The sequence below is a fragment of the Staurois parvus genome, unplaced genomic scaffold, assembly GCF_062004578.1.
Source record: "Staurois parvus isolate SC_StPar_1 unplaced genomic scaffold, SC_StPar_1.0 ptg000056l, whole genome shotgun sequence".
Lineage (NCBI taxonomy): Eukaryota > Metazoa > Chordata > Amphibia > Anura > Ranidae > Staurois > Staurois parvus.
In genome coordinates, this window is record NW_028317852.1 from 8,216,438 (window position 1) to 8,233,649 (window position 17,212).

Genomic DNA, 17,212 nt, shown 5'->3' on the forward strand with positions numbered 1-17,212 from the left:
CATGGGCTGGATCGAGATGAGGCTCAGGTAAGTATTGAGGGGACTGGGGGAGCTGCCACACACAGAAGGTGTTTTACCTTCATGCATAGAATGCATGAAGGAAAAAAACTTCAGCTTTTACAACCACTTAAGAGGAAAACTGAAGTTTTTTTTTTCTTGCAGGTAATAGTACCTGCGTTTCCTGATAACTTCACCAATTGATCTCAAAGTGCAGTGCAGAGCTAGTTCTATAGTGTCACATGAGTGTGATATCAAAGCCCTACAAAAGGTATTTTTCAATATATTCTTAAACCAATCTATTTTTACTCATATTTCCTTATGAAACTTGTATTTACTTTTGATGCAAAGGAAATGTCATTATGGATCTACTGACACTTTTAAGGGCCCCACTCTTAGGCAAAGCAGCAAGGTGTAGTTGTTGATCATAATTTACAATCTATTTTTTTTAAGATCTTCTGTTTTATTTCACAGCAGCAGCTATGATCTTGATTTAACCACTTACCTACCATGACAATTTTAAATTTTGCTTGGTAGACAAGTGGTTAATATTTTTCAGGGTTTTTTTTTTCTTTTTAGGCTCCCCCATAGCAGCACATATGCAAATGTTTTTTTTTTTTTTACAAATGGAATATCAGGGTAGAAATAATAACTGGAAATTATTAATTTCTCCTTTTAGGTACCCTTGCATTAAAGGTCATCAATACCTTTATATAAAATCCAGGCATTTTCTTTAACAGAAAATTTTACAATGACAATTCAGGTCTTTATCTGCACAAAAAAGAGTTTTGAAATATGTGTTTTTAACCACTTCCCCATGGGAGGGATATCATATGATGTCCTGGGGTTTAAGTGGTTATACTGGGGTGATGCCTGTAGCTACAGCCCTCATCCCAGTATCAAACTTTACAAACAGTAATGTAGCAATATGTTATATGCTGTGTATGGCCTCTAGGGGTCTCACTACTTAGATACTGGTACAACTGTGTTATTGCCTCTCTTTGGTTGTAGTTCTAGGGCAGACACATGTATAATGGCAGCTAGAAGCACCTAATAAAATGTCTCCTGTTAACTACAGTGTGTGAGCATCTGAGCAGGATCGACTAACAGAACATGGTGGCAGCTGGGCACTGAACCTCTGAATAGCAAGTCTTCTGTCTACAAATACAGATTGTGTGACACTGGAACTGTACAGAGAATCAGCAACTGTAAGTACAGAGTCCCTATCAGACTGCACTATGGAGAGTGGCCTGAAACCCCCTCAGAGACTGGATGTCACTTCTTCCAATCTCTCACAGACATGGAGACACTGGAAGGAAGAGTTTACTCTGTATGTGGACCTGACAGTGGCACCCAGAGATGAGCAGAGGGAAGTAAAGCTGTTTTATTACTTGATTGGGGAAAAAGGCAGAGAACTAGCCGAGACCCTGCTCACAGACAGCATGGCACTGACAGACATACTGCAAGCATTTGATAAGCACTGTGACCCCAAAAAGAATGAGACGGTGGAGAGGTACAAGTTCTTCTCAAGGAATCAGGAGATTGGGGACAGTGTGGACAGATATGTGACAGAGCTGAGGAGACTGGCTGCAACCTGTGGATTTGGGGACATCAGGGACTCCCTTTTCCGAGACAGGATAGTGTGTGGCATCAGAGACTCTCACCTCAGAGAAAGATTACTGAGGGAGGAAGAGCTGGCGCTGGAGAAATGTATACAAATCTGCAGGGCTGCAGAGCTGACTAAAGACAGGCAGAAGATGATGGAGGGCACCAGTGATGCCTCAGTACATGCAGTATCTGTGAAAGGCAGAGCAAGGTCCAGGCTCCCTGTGAGCTCAGTCCAGTGTAAATACTGTGGCAAAAGACATGAAAGAGACAAAGAGAAATGTCCAGCGTATGGGGAGTCCTGTAGGACTTGTGGCAAGATGAACCACTTTTCAGCTGTGTGCAGATTCAAAACCAGCAAACAGTACAGACAAGTCCACACAGTGACCCAGGACACAGACGAGGACAGCACAGAGGGCATCACATGGCTGCAGCTGCAGTCTGCAACAGAGAACGTCAATGTAGTCAAACAGCCAGTAGCCAATGATGCAAAGCAGCTCTTTGCCATATTTATGGTGGATGAACAGCCCATAAGATTTCAGCTGGATTGTGGAGCAAGTTGCAATGTCATTCCATTTACTCTGCTTAACAAACAGGTTCCCATTGAGCCCACTGATAAGGTACTGGTCATGTACAACAAAAGTGTTCTGAAACCCATGGGAACATGCAAGCTAAAATGAAGAAATCCACGTAACAGAAAGAGCTACAGAGTGGAGTTTACTGTGTTGCAGGAGGACGATCACATTCCTTTGCTGGGAGTTAAAGCAGTTCAGGCTATGGACTTAATAAAGATGCAGTCCCATAACATCATGGCTCTGGAAGTTTCTGACAATACTCAAAATCCTACACAAAAGGCAGAATACATTTTGGATTTTCACCACATAAAAACAGAGTATGCTGATTTATTTGAAGGTGATGGGTGCCTGGAAGGTAAATACAAACTAGAAATTGATCACACAATACAGCCTACCAGACTGCCTACAAGAAGAGTACCTGTAGCCTTAATGCAACCGCTTAAAGAGGAACTGCAGGATTTGCACAGGAGAGGTATGATAGCACCAGTACAGGAAAGCACAGACTGGATAAGCAGTTTGGTGATAGTGAAAAAACCATCAGGCAAGTTAAGAATATGCATTGATCCTAAGCCACTGAACAAGGCCCTTAAAAGAAATCACTATCCAATGCCAACAATAGAAGATATTCTACCAGATCTATCAAAGGCTAAAATATTTTCGGTATGTGATGTGAAAAATGGGTTCTGGCACGTGGAACTGGATAAAGAATCAAGTTTATTAACAGCATTTTCTTCCCCATTTGGACGCTATAAGTGGCTTAGAATGCCAATGGGAGTAAGCCCAGCTCCAGAAGTGTTCCAACAAAAATTGATGCAAGCTTTGGAAGGACTGTCTGGAGTAAAAATAATAGCAGACGATATACTAATAGTTGGGGAAGGTGATGATCTAGAATCCGCAACAAAGGATCACGATAAAAAGATGATACAATTCTTAGACAGATGTAGAAAAAAACAAATCAAACTGAACCTGGAAAAATTCAAACTAAAAATGACAGAAGTACCATATATTGGACATCTTCTTACCTCAAATGGTGTTAAAGTCGATCCAGAGAAGGTGAGGGCGATACAGGACATGCCGACACCTACAGATATACGTGGAGTACAACGATTCCTGGGCATGGTGAATTATCTTTCCAAATTTTGCAAGCATTTATCAGACATGTGTGAGCCACTGAGACAGCTAACTCACAAAGACGTACTCTGGGAATGGACAGAAAGCCATGAAACTGCTTTTCAGTCAGTGAAAAATGCTATTGCAGACGCAGCAACGCTAAAATATTTTGATCCAGATCAAGCAGTGGTAGTACAATGTGATGCCTCAGAAACCGGCCTTGGAGCCACACTAATGCAGGATAAACAGCCAATCACATATGCAAGCAGAGCGTTAACTCTAACAGAGCAAGGATATGCTCAAATCGAGAAGGAACTACTAGCGGTAGTATTTGGGTTAGAGAAATTTCACCAGTACACCTACGGTCGACAAGTGGTGGTGCATTCCGATCACAAGCCTTTAGAAAGTATTACAAAGAAGCCACTACTGAATGCCCCAAAAAGACTGCAGCGTATGCTGTTAAGGCTTCAGAAATATGATTTTAACATTTGTTACTGTCCAGGGAAGGATTTACTGATTGCAGATGCCCTAAGCAGAGCTTACTTACCCATCACAAATGAAGAAGAAAAAGACATTGAAAGCATCAATATGTGTGAATATCTGTCTGTCTCAAAAGACAGACTGAAACAAATACAGACCTGCACAGCGGAAGATAAAACTCTACAGATCCTAAAGACTGTCATCTTGAAGGGATGGCCAAAACACAAGCAGCATGCTCCAATGGAGGTTTCTCCATTTTTTCACATAAGAGATGAACTCTCTGTGCAGCATGGAATCATCTTTAAAGGAGAAAGAGCTGTCATACCACAATCCCTTAGAAGAGACATTATAGAAAGATTGCACTCGACTCACTTAGGTGTAGAAGGATGTCTACGTCGTGCACGAGAATATGTTTATTGGCCTGGAATGAATGACCACATAAAAAACTTTATAGCACAGTGTGAAATATGTGCATCGTGCAATGATAAGCAACCGAATGAGACATTGCAACCACATACAATTCCAAACAGACCATGGTCAAAAGTAGGAACAGATCTGTTCACGTGGAACGACAAGGAATATCTGGTAACTGTGGACTATTTTTCCAACTTCTGGGAGATAGACTACTTACAGGACACAAGGGCCAAAACAGTAATTAAAAAACTCAAGGCCCATTTTGCCAGATATGGCATTCCGGATATTGTGTTCTCTGACAACGCCGCTCAATTTACATCGGAAGAATTCAAAAAATTCAGGGAGAGGTGGGAATTTGAGCACCAGACATCATCTCCTGGATATCCGCAGAGTAATGGCAAAGCCGAGTCAGCAGTAAAAACAGCCAAAAGACTCATGCAAAAGGCAAAACAGGCAGGTACAGAGATATACCTGTCTATACTGGACCACAGAAACACACCCACACAAGGCCTAGACACCAGTCCAGCACAGCGGCTTATGAGTAGACGTACAAGGACTCTCCTACCAACTGCAGGTCAACTACTAAAGCCAAAGCTTGTGGGCAATGTTAAAGCCAAACTAACGAAGAATCAAGATAGGCAAGCTTTCTATTATAATAAATCTGCAAAAGATCTGCCTGTTCTCCAGAGCAATGACAATGTACGGATTCAGCCAATAGGGAAATATGACAAACACTGGAAAAAAGCGAAGGTTGTACAGAAATTGGGACCACGGTCCTATGAAATTATAACAGAGGAAGGAAGAAGATGGAGGAGAAATCGGAGACATCTGAGAAAAACACAAGAAGGAGATGATACAGGGCCCTGGGAACAGTATATGGACACTCAAAGCGATGAGACTATGAATACCAGCAACAAAGAAACAGGGACTGCTGAGGAGCATAGGGAGGTCTCTAGGCAGAGAGAGACAGTCCCAGAAAATAGACTGCCAGAATCAGAAGAACACCAAAATTTCTGTGAAGAAACCTCATATGTTACGCGAGCTGGCAGAACAATCAGAAAGCCGGCTCACCTCAAGGATTATATCTAATTTATAGCTATGTTCTACTTCACCATTTTGTGTTTGTTATATTTCATTGTTCTTTTATTTAAAAGAGAAAGAATGTAGCAATATGTTATATGCTGTGTATGGCCTCTAGGGGTCTCACTACTTAGATACTGGTACAACTGTGTTATTGCCTCTCTTTGGTTGTAGTTCTAGGGCAGACACATGTATAATGGCAGCTAGAAGCACCTAATAAAATGTCTCCTGTTAACTACAGTGTGTGAGCATCTGAGCAGGATCGACTAACAGAACAAGTAATACTGTTTTCTATAGAACTGATGTCAGTGGCTATGCAGTCACTCATTCATTTATACAGACAGTGGAAGAGGGTGACCCCCATCCTGCCACCTTTCCCGGGCTCTCCGTCCCATCGAGGAGCCCGGAAGTTCACCGACCAGTGGCATCTCCATCAGAAAACAGAGAGAGGAACTGATGTTGTTAATCCCTTTCTGTGACCCCTAGAAACTGGAAGCAATGAGGATTTTGTCATTTCCAATAACGGTTGTTTGTTTACCTGGTCGTTAACAGCCAGGAAAGCAGCCGATAAGACTGATCTGTGTCTGATCAGCTGCATTGAAGGCCAGAGAAGAGATTTGGGGTCCCAGATCTCACCCCTTTTGATAGTAATAAAATTGATTAAAAAAAATTAAAGGGGCATTATAAAAAAAAGCTGATAAAAAATGCATGAAATGCATTTTTTTAAAACCTATGGAACTCTTTACACTGGTCAGTTGTGTTTTTGGCTGCTTTCACGCTGCTCCATTCCAAAAACACAGTAAAAATGCACAAGCTTACGCTCTTTTAAACTGAAAAGTTGATCAAAACTCATCAGGGTGCAAAGGCCCTAACATGCACCAAACACTCTCTAAAAAATGCAGCAAGCAGTACTTTTAAAAATGCATCTGAAACAAAGCTGACTGTTGTCATGAGTTCCATAGGATCTGATCTTCATTTTTTTAAACTGAAAAACTGATCAGTGTGAAAGAGCCATAAGCTACACCCCTGCTCCACCTGACTCCATTTAAATGACAGCTGGCTCCATTGTATTACTCTGTATGAGAATGGGGTACACATGTGCTGTAGAGATAAATGCTGCAAAAGTGATTTGAATAGTGAGGAGGTTTGGGGACAGCTGGCTCCATTGTATTACTCTGTATGAGAATGGGGTACACGTGCTTTAGAGATAGATGCTGCAAAAGTGATTTGAATAGTGAGGAGGTTTGGGGACAGCTGGCTCCATTGTATTACTCTGTATGAGAATGGGGTACACATGTGCTGTAGAGATAAATGCTGCAAAAGTGATTTGAATAGTGAGGAGGTTTGGGGACAGCTGGCTCCATTGTATTACTCTGTATGAGAATGGGGTACACATGTGCTTTAGAGATAGATGCTGCAAAAGTGATTTGAATAGTGAGGAGGTTTGGGGACAGCTGGCTCCATTGTATTACTCTGTATGAGAATGGGGTACACATGTCCTGCCGAGATAGATGCTGCAAAAGTGATTTGAATAGTGAGGAGGTTTGGGGACAGCTGGCTCCCTTGTATTACTCTGTATGAGAATGGGGTACACATGTTCTTTAGAGATAGATGCTGCAAAAGTGATTTGAATAGTGAGGAGGTTTGGGGACAGCTGGCTCCATTGTATTACTCTGTATGAGAATGGGGTACACATGTGCTGTAGAGATAGATGCTGCAAAAGTGATTTGAATAGTGAGGAGGTTTGGGGACAGCTGGCTCCCTTGTATTACTCTGTATGAGAATGGGGTACACATGTTCTTTAGAGATAGATGCTGCAAAAGTGATTTGAATAGTGAGGAGGTTTGGGGATGTGGCAGTAATGCTGGGAATACATGGGAAGAGGGCTGAACAAAAAAAAATGGAGAGGTTGCAGTACTAATTAAGCAACGTTATTGTGGCGATTTCCCCCCACTGAGACATTGCTCCCCCCGACAGAATACACTGAACACTGCTGGCAGCATGCTGGTCTTCCAGCATGCCCGTTTGATAAAAGCTAGATGTTAGATGGGCTTCTGTGTGATAGGCTGCTGTTCACACTGGCCGAATGTCAGCCGGTTTCTGCTGAACCAGCGGATACCAGCTGATATTGGCCTGTGTTTACCAGCCTTAAGACTTATATGACCTTGGTTAATTCTGATGCCTTTGCTATAGTTTCCTATAACTTTAGTATATATCTGAACAGATCAAATTCTATACAAAGATATAAACTTTTATGGGTTTTTATAAATTATAAATAAATACAGAGTTTTGCAAGTGTTTTGGTACCATTAAAAACCAGAATTCTTTGTTAATGAATCTGATAATGGTAATTTGGTAATCCTCCTGACTGTATCCACTTTATTGTTGGGAATAAAGGCACTTTTGGGGGCCTGACTCTTCATCTGGACTTCTATTTTGAACGCAAAAGTTTTTTTTTATATACTTTACAAAATATCAAAGTTTTCAGTTATTTATATTGAATAAACCACACATTTTATTCTAGTTCCCTGTAGTTTTTCCAGTGACAGATAAATTTAGTACAGCTTGCCCGAGCACTACTAGCTGAACTTTTCGCTGTCAAGGATCAATAATTATGACTGATTACAGTGCGAGTGTATTAATAGTGCTGCTATGCTAATCAACACAAATTCAAGAATATGGTAAAAAATATTCCTGTAGATGGAAATTGCATGTGCATGCAGGCCTACCTGCTTGTACTTTTATGTTGCCTGCACACCTCTAGTAGAGTACACGCAATATGATAGTAGCTGTTGATCTAACAAAATATTGTAATTTTCAATATTTGCCATTTTAACCAGACTTATGGCTTTGATAAACATATACAGTCAGGTCCATAAATATTAGGACATCGACACAATTCTAACATTTATGGCTCTATACACCACCACAATGGATTTGAAATGAAACAATTAAGATGTGCTTTAACTGCAGACTGTCAGCTTAAATTTGAGGGTATTTACATCCAAATCAGGTGAACAGTGTAGGAATTACAACAGTTTGCATATGTGCCTCCCACTTGTTAAGGGACCAAAAGTAATGGGACATTTGACTTCTCAGCTGTTCCATGGCCAGGTGTGTGTTATTCCCTCATTATGCCAATTACAATGAGCAGATAAAAGGTCCAGAGTTAATTTCAAGTGTGCTATTTGCATTTGGAATCTGTTGCTGTCAACTCTCAAGATGAGATCCAAAGAGCTGTCACTGTCAGTGAAGCAAGCCATCATTAGGCTGAAAAAACAAAACAAACCCATCAGAGAGATAGCAAAAACATTAGGCGTGGCCAAAACAACTGTTTGGAACATTCTTAAAAGGAAGGAATGCATCGGTGAGCTCAGCAACACCAAAAGACCCGGAAGACCATGGAAAACAACTGTGGTGGATGACCGAAGAATTCTTTCCCTGGTGAAGAAAACACCCTTCACAACAGTTGGCCAGATCAAGAACACTCTCCAGGAGGTAGGTGTATGTGTGTCAAAGTCAACAATCAAGAGAAGACTTCACCAGAGTGAATACAGAGGGTTCACCACAAGATGTAAACCATTGGTGAGCCTCCAAAACAGGAAGGCCAGATTACAGTTTGACAAACGACATCTAAAAAAGCCTTCACAGTTCTGGAACAACATCCTATGGACAGATGAAACCAAGATCAACTTGTACCAGACTGATGGGAAGAGAAGAGTATGGAGAAGGAAAGGAACTGCTCATGATCCTAAGTAGAGATGAGCGAATCGAACATGGCGAAGTGGAATTCGTTTCGAAGATCAGGAAAAATTTGATTCGCTCCGAATCCGAAAATTAGCAAAGTTCGGATGCGCGAATCGAATTTTCCCAAAAATGGCGGCGACATGTGTGGCGACGGAGCGGGGATCTCTGGGAAGGCGCGCAGACAAGGCGCGCTGACCCATAATGCATTCATTCATGACATGTGATCGCATTAGCCAATCAGCAGCCAGCCAGCCAGCACTGTGTAATGGTGGAGCTATAAATCGCGGCCATCTTAGAATTCTCCATTAGCCTCCGGTCATTCAAGAGAGACAGACCTCTGTGTATTAGGGACAGAGTTAGGGCCACAGAGACTTTAGGGCCACAGAATCGTTACTTAGGGACACAGAATCGTTACTTAGGGACACAGAATCCTTACTCAGGGACACAGAATTGTTACTCAGGGACACAAAATTGTTACTCAGGGACACAGAATCGTTACTCAGGGACGGACACAGAATTGTTACTCAGGGACACAGAATTGTTACTGAGGGACACAGAATCGTTACTCAAGGACACAGAATTGTTACTCAGGGACACAGAATCGTTACTCAGGGACACAGAATTGTTACTCAGGGACACAGAATTGTTACTCAGGGACACAGAATTGTTACTCAGGGACAGACACAGAATTGTTACTCAGGGACACAGAATTGTTACTCAGGGACACAGAATTGTTACTGAGGGACACAGAATCGTTACTCAGGGACACAGAATTGTTACTCAGGGACACAGAATTGTTACTCAGGGACAGACACAGAATTGTTACTCAGGGACACAGAATTGTTACTCAGGGACACAGAATTGTTACTGAGGGACACAGAATCGTTACTCAGGGACACAGAATTGTTACTCAGGGACAGACACAGAATTGTTACTCAGGGACACAGAATTGTTACTCAGGGACACAGAATTGTTACTGAGGGACACAGAATCGTTACTCAGGGACACAGAATCGTTACTCAGGGACACAGAATTGTTACTAAGGGACACAGAATTGTTACTCAGGGACACAGAATTGTTACTGAGGGACACAGAATTGTTACTGAGGGACACAGAATCGTTACTGAGGGACACAGAATTGTTACTCAGGGACACAGAATTTTTACTCAGGGACACAGAATTGTTACTCAGGGACACAGAATTGTTACTCAGGGACAGACACAGAATTGTTACTCAGGGACAAAGAATTGTTACTCAGGGACACAGAATTGTTACTGAGGGACACAGAATCGTTACTCAGGGACACAGAATTGTTACTCAGAGACACAGAATTGTTACTCAGGGACAGACACAGAATTGTTACTCAGGGACACAGAATTGTTACTCAGGGACACAGAATCGTTACTCAGGGACACAGAATCGTTACTGAGGGACACAGAATCGTTACTGAGGGACACAGAATTGTTACTCAGGGACACAGAATTGTTACTCATGGACAAACACAGAATTGTTACTCAGGGACAGACACAGAATTGTTACTCAGGGACACAGAATTGTTACTCAGGGACACAGAATCGTTACTGAGGGACACAGAATTGTTACTCAGGGACACAGAATTGTTACTCAGGGACACAGAATCGTTACTCAGGGACACAGAATCGTTACTCAGGGACACAGAATTGTTACTCAGGGACACAGAATTGTTACTCAGGGACACAGAATTGTTACTGAGGGACACAGAATCGTTACTCAGGGACACAGAATCGTTACTCAGGGACACAGAATCGTTACTCAGGGACACAGAATCGTTACTCAGGGACACAGAATTGTTACTGAGGGACACAGAATCGTTACTGAGGGACACAGAATTGTTACTGAGGGACACAGAATTGTTACTCAGGGACACAGAATTGTTAATGAGGGACACAGAATCATTACTCAGGGACACAGAATCGTTACTCAGGGACACAGAATTGTTACTCAGGGACACAGAATCATTACTCAGGGACACAGAATTGTTACTCAGGGACACAGAATTGTTACTGAGAGACACAGAATCGTTACTGAGGGACACAGAATTGTTACTCAGGGACACAGAATTGTTACTGAGGGACACAGAATCGTTACTCAGGGACACACAATTGTTACTCAGGGACACAGAATTGTTACTCAGGGACACAGAATCGTTGAATTAAAAAGTATGTCAGACAACACGCAGAGGAGTGGCAGAAGAGGCAATGTTTCAGGAGCGAGCAGACGTGGCAGCAGAGGAAGGGGTCGAGGCAGCACTAGTCGCAGCCAGAGGCCAGTGCTCCCGGTGTCATCCAGCGGTCGTGTCTCCACCGACAACCCTGCCGTCATCGATTGGTTGGCTCGGTCGTCTTCCTCTTCCCAGGTCACCTCTGACACCTACAGCCAACGATCGGTGGGTACGTCAGACACAACCGTTAGTTGGCATGGCCCGGGAGCAAGCCCACTGAAATCACGTGTCCTCTACCTGCCCCTGTCCTTTGGTGTTCCCTCACCAAGCGAAGTATCGCATGCTGTGGGCTCACCCCCACAGTACAGTGAGGAAGAGCTAACAGAGGGCGGTCAGGAACGGGGGGAGACATCCGCCTCTTCAGCAGCCAGGCGAAGAAGTACTGGCGAGGAGAGTGGCTCGGTAGCGGGTCTAGAGACAGGTCTGTCTCCTGACCCACACGCAGCCGAGGGGGCTAGTAGTGAGGCGGAGACCCTAATTGATGATGATGAGGCTGATCGCACTTGGCAACCTCGTTGTCATCAGGCTATTGCTTCCGCATCATCAGGAGAAGAGGGTGGCAGCTTGGCAGCGAGCAAAACAGTCGGTGGGTTGCCCAGGACGCAGCAGGGTCACAGCAGTGTCAGTGGAGGCAAACGGCCACGGAGTAGAGCACCAGCTCCACTGCAGCCTACCACCACGGCCAGTAGTGGTGCCGGTGTGCACGGAGGAAGTAGCAGTCAGCCAGTGAGGAGTAGCGGGGGCAAAGTTTCCTACTCGGCGGTGTGGCAATTTTTTGTCAAGCCGCCCGAGGAAGTAAACGTAGCCGTATGTCGACTATGTGGCCAGAAAGTCAAGCGTGGCCAGGGGGCCCATGTTGGGACTACAGCGTTGCGTCAGCATATGCAGCGTCGCCATTCGGTGGCCTGGGAAAACCGTGATAAAGATACGGTGGTTCTGCCTGCCCCAGCCCCCGCTCCATCACCCGCTCCGTTACTTGCTCCGTCACCCGACGTTATTCGCCCTCTATCAGCCAGTCAAGGCTCCAACACCTCTGCTGAGGGGTGTTGTCACTCGTTGGCATCTTCCGCTCGTTCAGATGCTCCTTCTCCTGCTACGCCTCTTCACGGATTCCGTCAGCAGTCTTTCTTGGAATCCGTTTCCAAGAGACAACAGTTTGCGAGCACGCACCCGACGGTGCAGAAGCTGAACGTCCTCCTGTCCAAGTTGCTGGTGCTGCAGTCCCTCCCTTTCCAAGTGGTGGACTCAGCACCTTTCCGAGAAATGATGGCTTGTGCCGAGCCGCAGTGGAGAGTGCCAAGCCGGCATTTCTTCGCCAAAAAGGCAGTGCCAGCCCTGCATTCACATGTAGAAGAGATGGTGGGCCAGTCTTTGAGCATGTCGGTCTCTGCCAAAGTGCACGGCAGCGCCGACGTGTGGAGCTGTAACTACGGTCAGGGACAGTACATGTCATTTACGGCCCACTGGGTGAACGTGGTGCCGGCACAGCCGCACCAGCAACTTGGACAGGTCACGCCGCTTTTGCCTCCACGTTTGCACGTCCTTGGTCCAGTAAAGATGTCCGCCTCTACCACCTCTTCTTCCGCCGTGTCCTCAGCCGCCACCCCCGTGCCAAGTCCCATTACCCGACCGGCATATCACATGTGCAGGGCGCAACGGTGTCACGCTGTGCTGCACCTGGTATGCCTTGGCGAACGTAGTCACACAGGGGAGGAACTTCTGAGTGTAATGAACAGAGAAATCGACAGATGGCTGTCTCCGCGCAAACTGAAAATCGGAACCATGTTGACCGACAACGGAAAGAACATGGTGTCTGCTCTGCGTCAAGGAAGGTTGTGCCATGCGCCATGCACCATGCATGGCTCATGTGTTCAATGTGGTTGTCAAGCGGTTCCTAAAATCCACCATCCCACTGCAAGACATCCTTAAAATGTCACGTAAACTTTGCATGCATTTCAGCCATTCCTACACCGCAAAGCACACCCTCCTTGAGCTGCAGCGGCAGAACGGAATTCCACAGCATCGCCTGATCTGCGACGTTGCAACAAGGTGGAATTCAACCCTACATATGTTAAATAAAAACACCAAAAATGCAGCGCTTGAGCATGTAGTGAGAAGAAATTAGCGTATGCACATCCGGATTAAAAGAAATACATTAAAGGTATAACATGCACCAACTTAAACGCACAAATTAATGCAAACAATGGACGGGTAAGTATTAATGATTCATCCGACCAAAACAAAGTGCATATAGTGATAGGGATGTTAGAGTCATTAGAAGTGCATCCGTGTATCAATCAAATTCGTGACTTCCGTGATAGGAGAATAGCTGCAAAACGCACTAACCAGATAGCGCAAGAAAAAGCGCATTGGAGTATAATGACCTACTCCCGGTCACAGCCCAAAGATCATCAGCGAAGGGACCTCAGGAACAACTTTTGCATCAATCATGCCGTCTCCTACCACCAGGGGGGGGGTACGCCTCCTTACAGTTACACGAATTTGCCTTATATCATCTTTCGCCAGGGGTGGTGTGCTTTCGTATCAGGAGATCACCTTAGGGACTCAGCAATAAGACCCAAAAGAGAGAAATCTTGATAGTGTAGTAATTTTTATTCAAAAGGTTGCTAAAGAACAAGTAGCACACTTACATAATGATATCCAGAAAAGCTGATTAACAGAATCCAAAAAGATGGCCGACAGTCAGATGCATGGACCATGTGGGTAACAAGTAGTATGAGAGGTATCCTTATCTCTAACGCGTTTCGTGGCAAGAGCACATTATCAAAGGGAATGTGCCTCTCATTCTGGTCCCTTATTTATAAGGAGGACCCCTAGTTAGTGAAGAGACGCATTACCGCGTCATTTTACCGCTACTGCGCATGCGCGAGGCCGGGACGCCCGCGCATGCGCAGTGTGAAGCTGCCGCGTCATCGCGGTTAACCCGCGCATGCGCAGATCGCATTCAGCGGCCATTTTGTTAAAGTCCAGATAAGAAGTGCAGAGAAACGATCCTCAGCACAGAAGAAGAGGGATTTGGATAGGAAAAACCCATCCATGGGTTTTTTGGATGGGTTTTTCCTATCCAAATCCCTCTTCTTCTGTGCTAAGGATCGTTTCTCTGCACTTCTTATCTGGACTTTAACAAAATGGCCGCTGAATGCGATCTGCGCATGCGCGGGTTAACCGCGATGACGCGGCAGCTTCACACTGCGCATGCGCGGGCGTCCCGGCCTCGCGCATGCGCAGTAGCGGTAAAATGACGCGGTAATGCGTCTCTTCACTAACTAGGGGTCCTCCTTATAAATAAGGGACCAGAATGAGAGGCACATTCCCTTTGATAATGTGCTCTTGCCACGAAACGCGTTAGGGATAAGGATACCTCTCATACTACTTGTTACCCACATGGTCCATGCATCTGACTGTCGGCCATCTTTTTGGATTCTGTTAATCAGCTTTTCTGGATATCATTATGTAAGTGTGCTACTTGTTCTTTAGCAACCTTTTGAATAAAAATTACTACACTATCAAGATTTCTCTCTTTTGGGTCTTATTGCTGAGTCCCTAAGGTGATCTCCTGATACGAAAGCACACCACCCCTGGCGAAAGATGATATAAGGCAAATTCGTGTAACTGTAAGGAGGCGTACCCCCCCCTGGTGGTAGGAGACGGCATGATTGATGCAAAAGTTGTTCCTGAGGTCCCTTCGCTGATGATCTTTGGGCTGTGACCGGGAGTAGGTCATTATACTCCAATGCGCTTTTTCTTGCGCTATCTGGTTAGTGCGTTTTGCAGCTATTCTCCTATCACGGAAGTCACGAATTTGATTGATACACGGATGCACTTCTAATGACTCTAACATCCCTATCACTATATGCACTTTGTTTTGGTCGGATGAATCATTAATACTTACCCGTCCATTGTTTGCATTAATTTGTGCGTTTAAGTTGGTGCATGTTATACCTTTAATGTATTTCTTTTAATCCGGATGTGCATACGCTAATTTCTTCTCACTACATGCTCAAGCGCTGCATTTTTGGTGTTTTTATTTGTCTATGAGGAGGTTATACGAGGTTTACCTTCATGCTAGCAGCTTGAATCTTTGAGACCAAGCGCTCGTCTTTTATCCCATTTTACTGTATGCTTTTCCTACATATGTTAGACCGCCTTTACGAACAGCGAAAGGCCATCACCGATTTCCTGATGTTACAAGCGGATAAAGGTACTCCCCTGTGTAACTTAGATGTCAGCCATTGGCAGCTCATGCGTGACACCTGCCGCTTGCTCAGGCCCTTTGAGGGGGCCACGCTATTCGTGAGTCGGCAGGACTATGGGATGAACGACGTCATTCCTCTGTTGCACGTCCTGGAACAAATGCTGTTAACAATGGCTGGTCAGGGTGCGGTAGACGTGGCGCACAGATCTCAACGCCACATGACCCCTGTGGGGGCAGGACAGGAAGAAGAGGAGGAGGTAGAGGAGGACATTGGTGCTCAGGAATTATTGAGTGAAAAGGGTGGTTTTTCCACTCAGCGGACAGGAGTGGAGGAGCAGGAGCATCTGGTAGAGGAGGAGGAGGAGACAGAGGACCCAGATGCACCGTGGCAGTATGCTGTGGAGATGGAGGCAGGGAGTCCCCCGCATTCCTTGGCACAAATGGCCCATAGCATGCTCGGTTGCTTGCGTAGCGACAGCCGAATAATAACCATCAGACAGAGGTATGACTTTTGGCTGTCCACCTTGTTGGACCCTCGCTACCGTTCAAAAATGGTGGCCTTTTTCACACCTGCTGAGAGGGAGGCCAAAATAACGTACTATAAAAACCACCTATGTAGTCAGTTGGTCTCTGCCTTTCTGCGCCAACGTCCATCCTCAGACACTGTGGGCCCTGTGCGCTCGCGTTCCGCTGCCATGGCAGCAGGGGAGGGGTGGGGTGGTAGGAGCAGTGGCAGCTCCACCAGCAGCGGCTGCCTCAGTCTGCAGTCGATGATGAGTAGCTTTCTTCACCAGCGCAGTGAGGAAACTACTAACCAGCCGCAGCAGCAGCAGCATCAGGTGGACCTGGAGCAGGACCTCAAACAACAGGCTTGGGCCTACTTGGACAGCACCCTGCCAACCGAGGTAGACAATCCCCTTGACTACTGGGCAACGAAACTTGACCTTTGGCCCCAACTAGCTGAATTTGCCCTTGAAAGGCTGTCATGCCCGGCCAGTAGCGTGGCATCGGAGCGCGTGTTTAGTGCGGCAGGAGGTATTATAACTCCGCGGAGGACACGACTGTCCACCCAAAGTGTGGAGAGACTCACGTTTGTGAAAATGAATCAGGCGTGGATTAGTCTGGATTTCAAACCACCAGTTCCTGACACAACTGACTAAATCCGCCATGAATCATGCCCCAAACATGTTATTATTTTTAACATAGGCCTCTGTATGGCCTTCAATTTATGCTGCTTACGCTTCGCCACTCTGCCATGGGCCCCTGTACCGCCTCCTCTTGCTGCTGCCAGGTCCAGAGTGTGTCATGGGTCCCTGTACGGCCTCCCATTGCTGCTGTCTCCATCGCCACACTCTGCCATGTCCCACTTTCAGGTCTCCTCACACTGCTGGTGGGTTCCATTTTGTCATAGGGTTCTTTATGGCCTCCCATTGCTGCTGCCAGGCCCATAATCTGCCATGGGCCCCCGTACCGACTCCTCATGCTGCTGCCAGGCCCGTAATCTGTCATGGGCCCCTGTACCGCCTCCTCATGCTGCTGCCAGGTCCAGAGTGTGTCATGGGTCCCTGTACGGCCTCCCATTGCTGCTGCCAGGCCCGTAATCTGCCATGGGCCCCCGTACCGACTCCTCATGCTGCTGCCAGGCCCGTAATCTGTCATGGGCCCCTGTACCGCCTCCTCATGCTGCTGCCAGGTCCAGAGTGTCTCATGGGTCCCTGTACGGCCTCC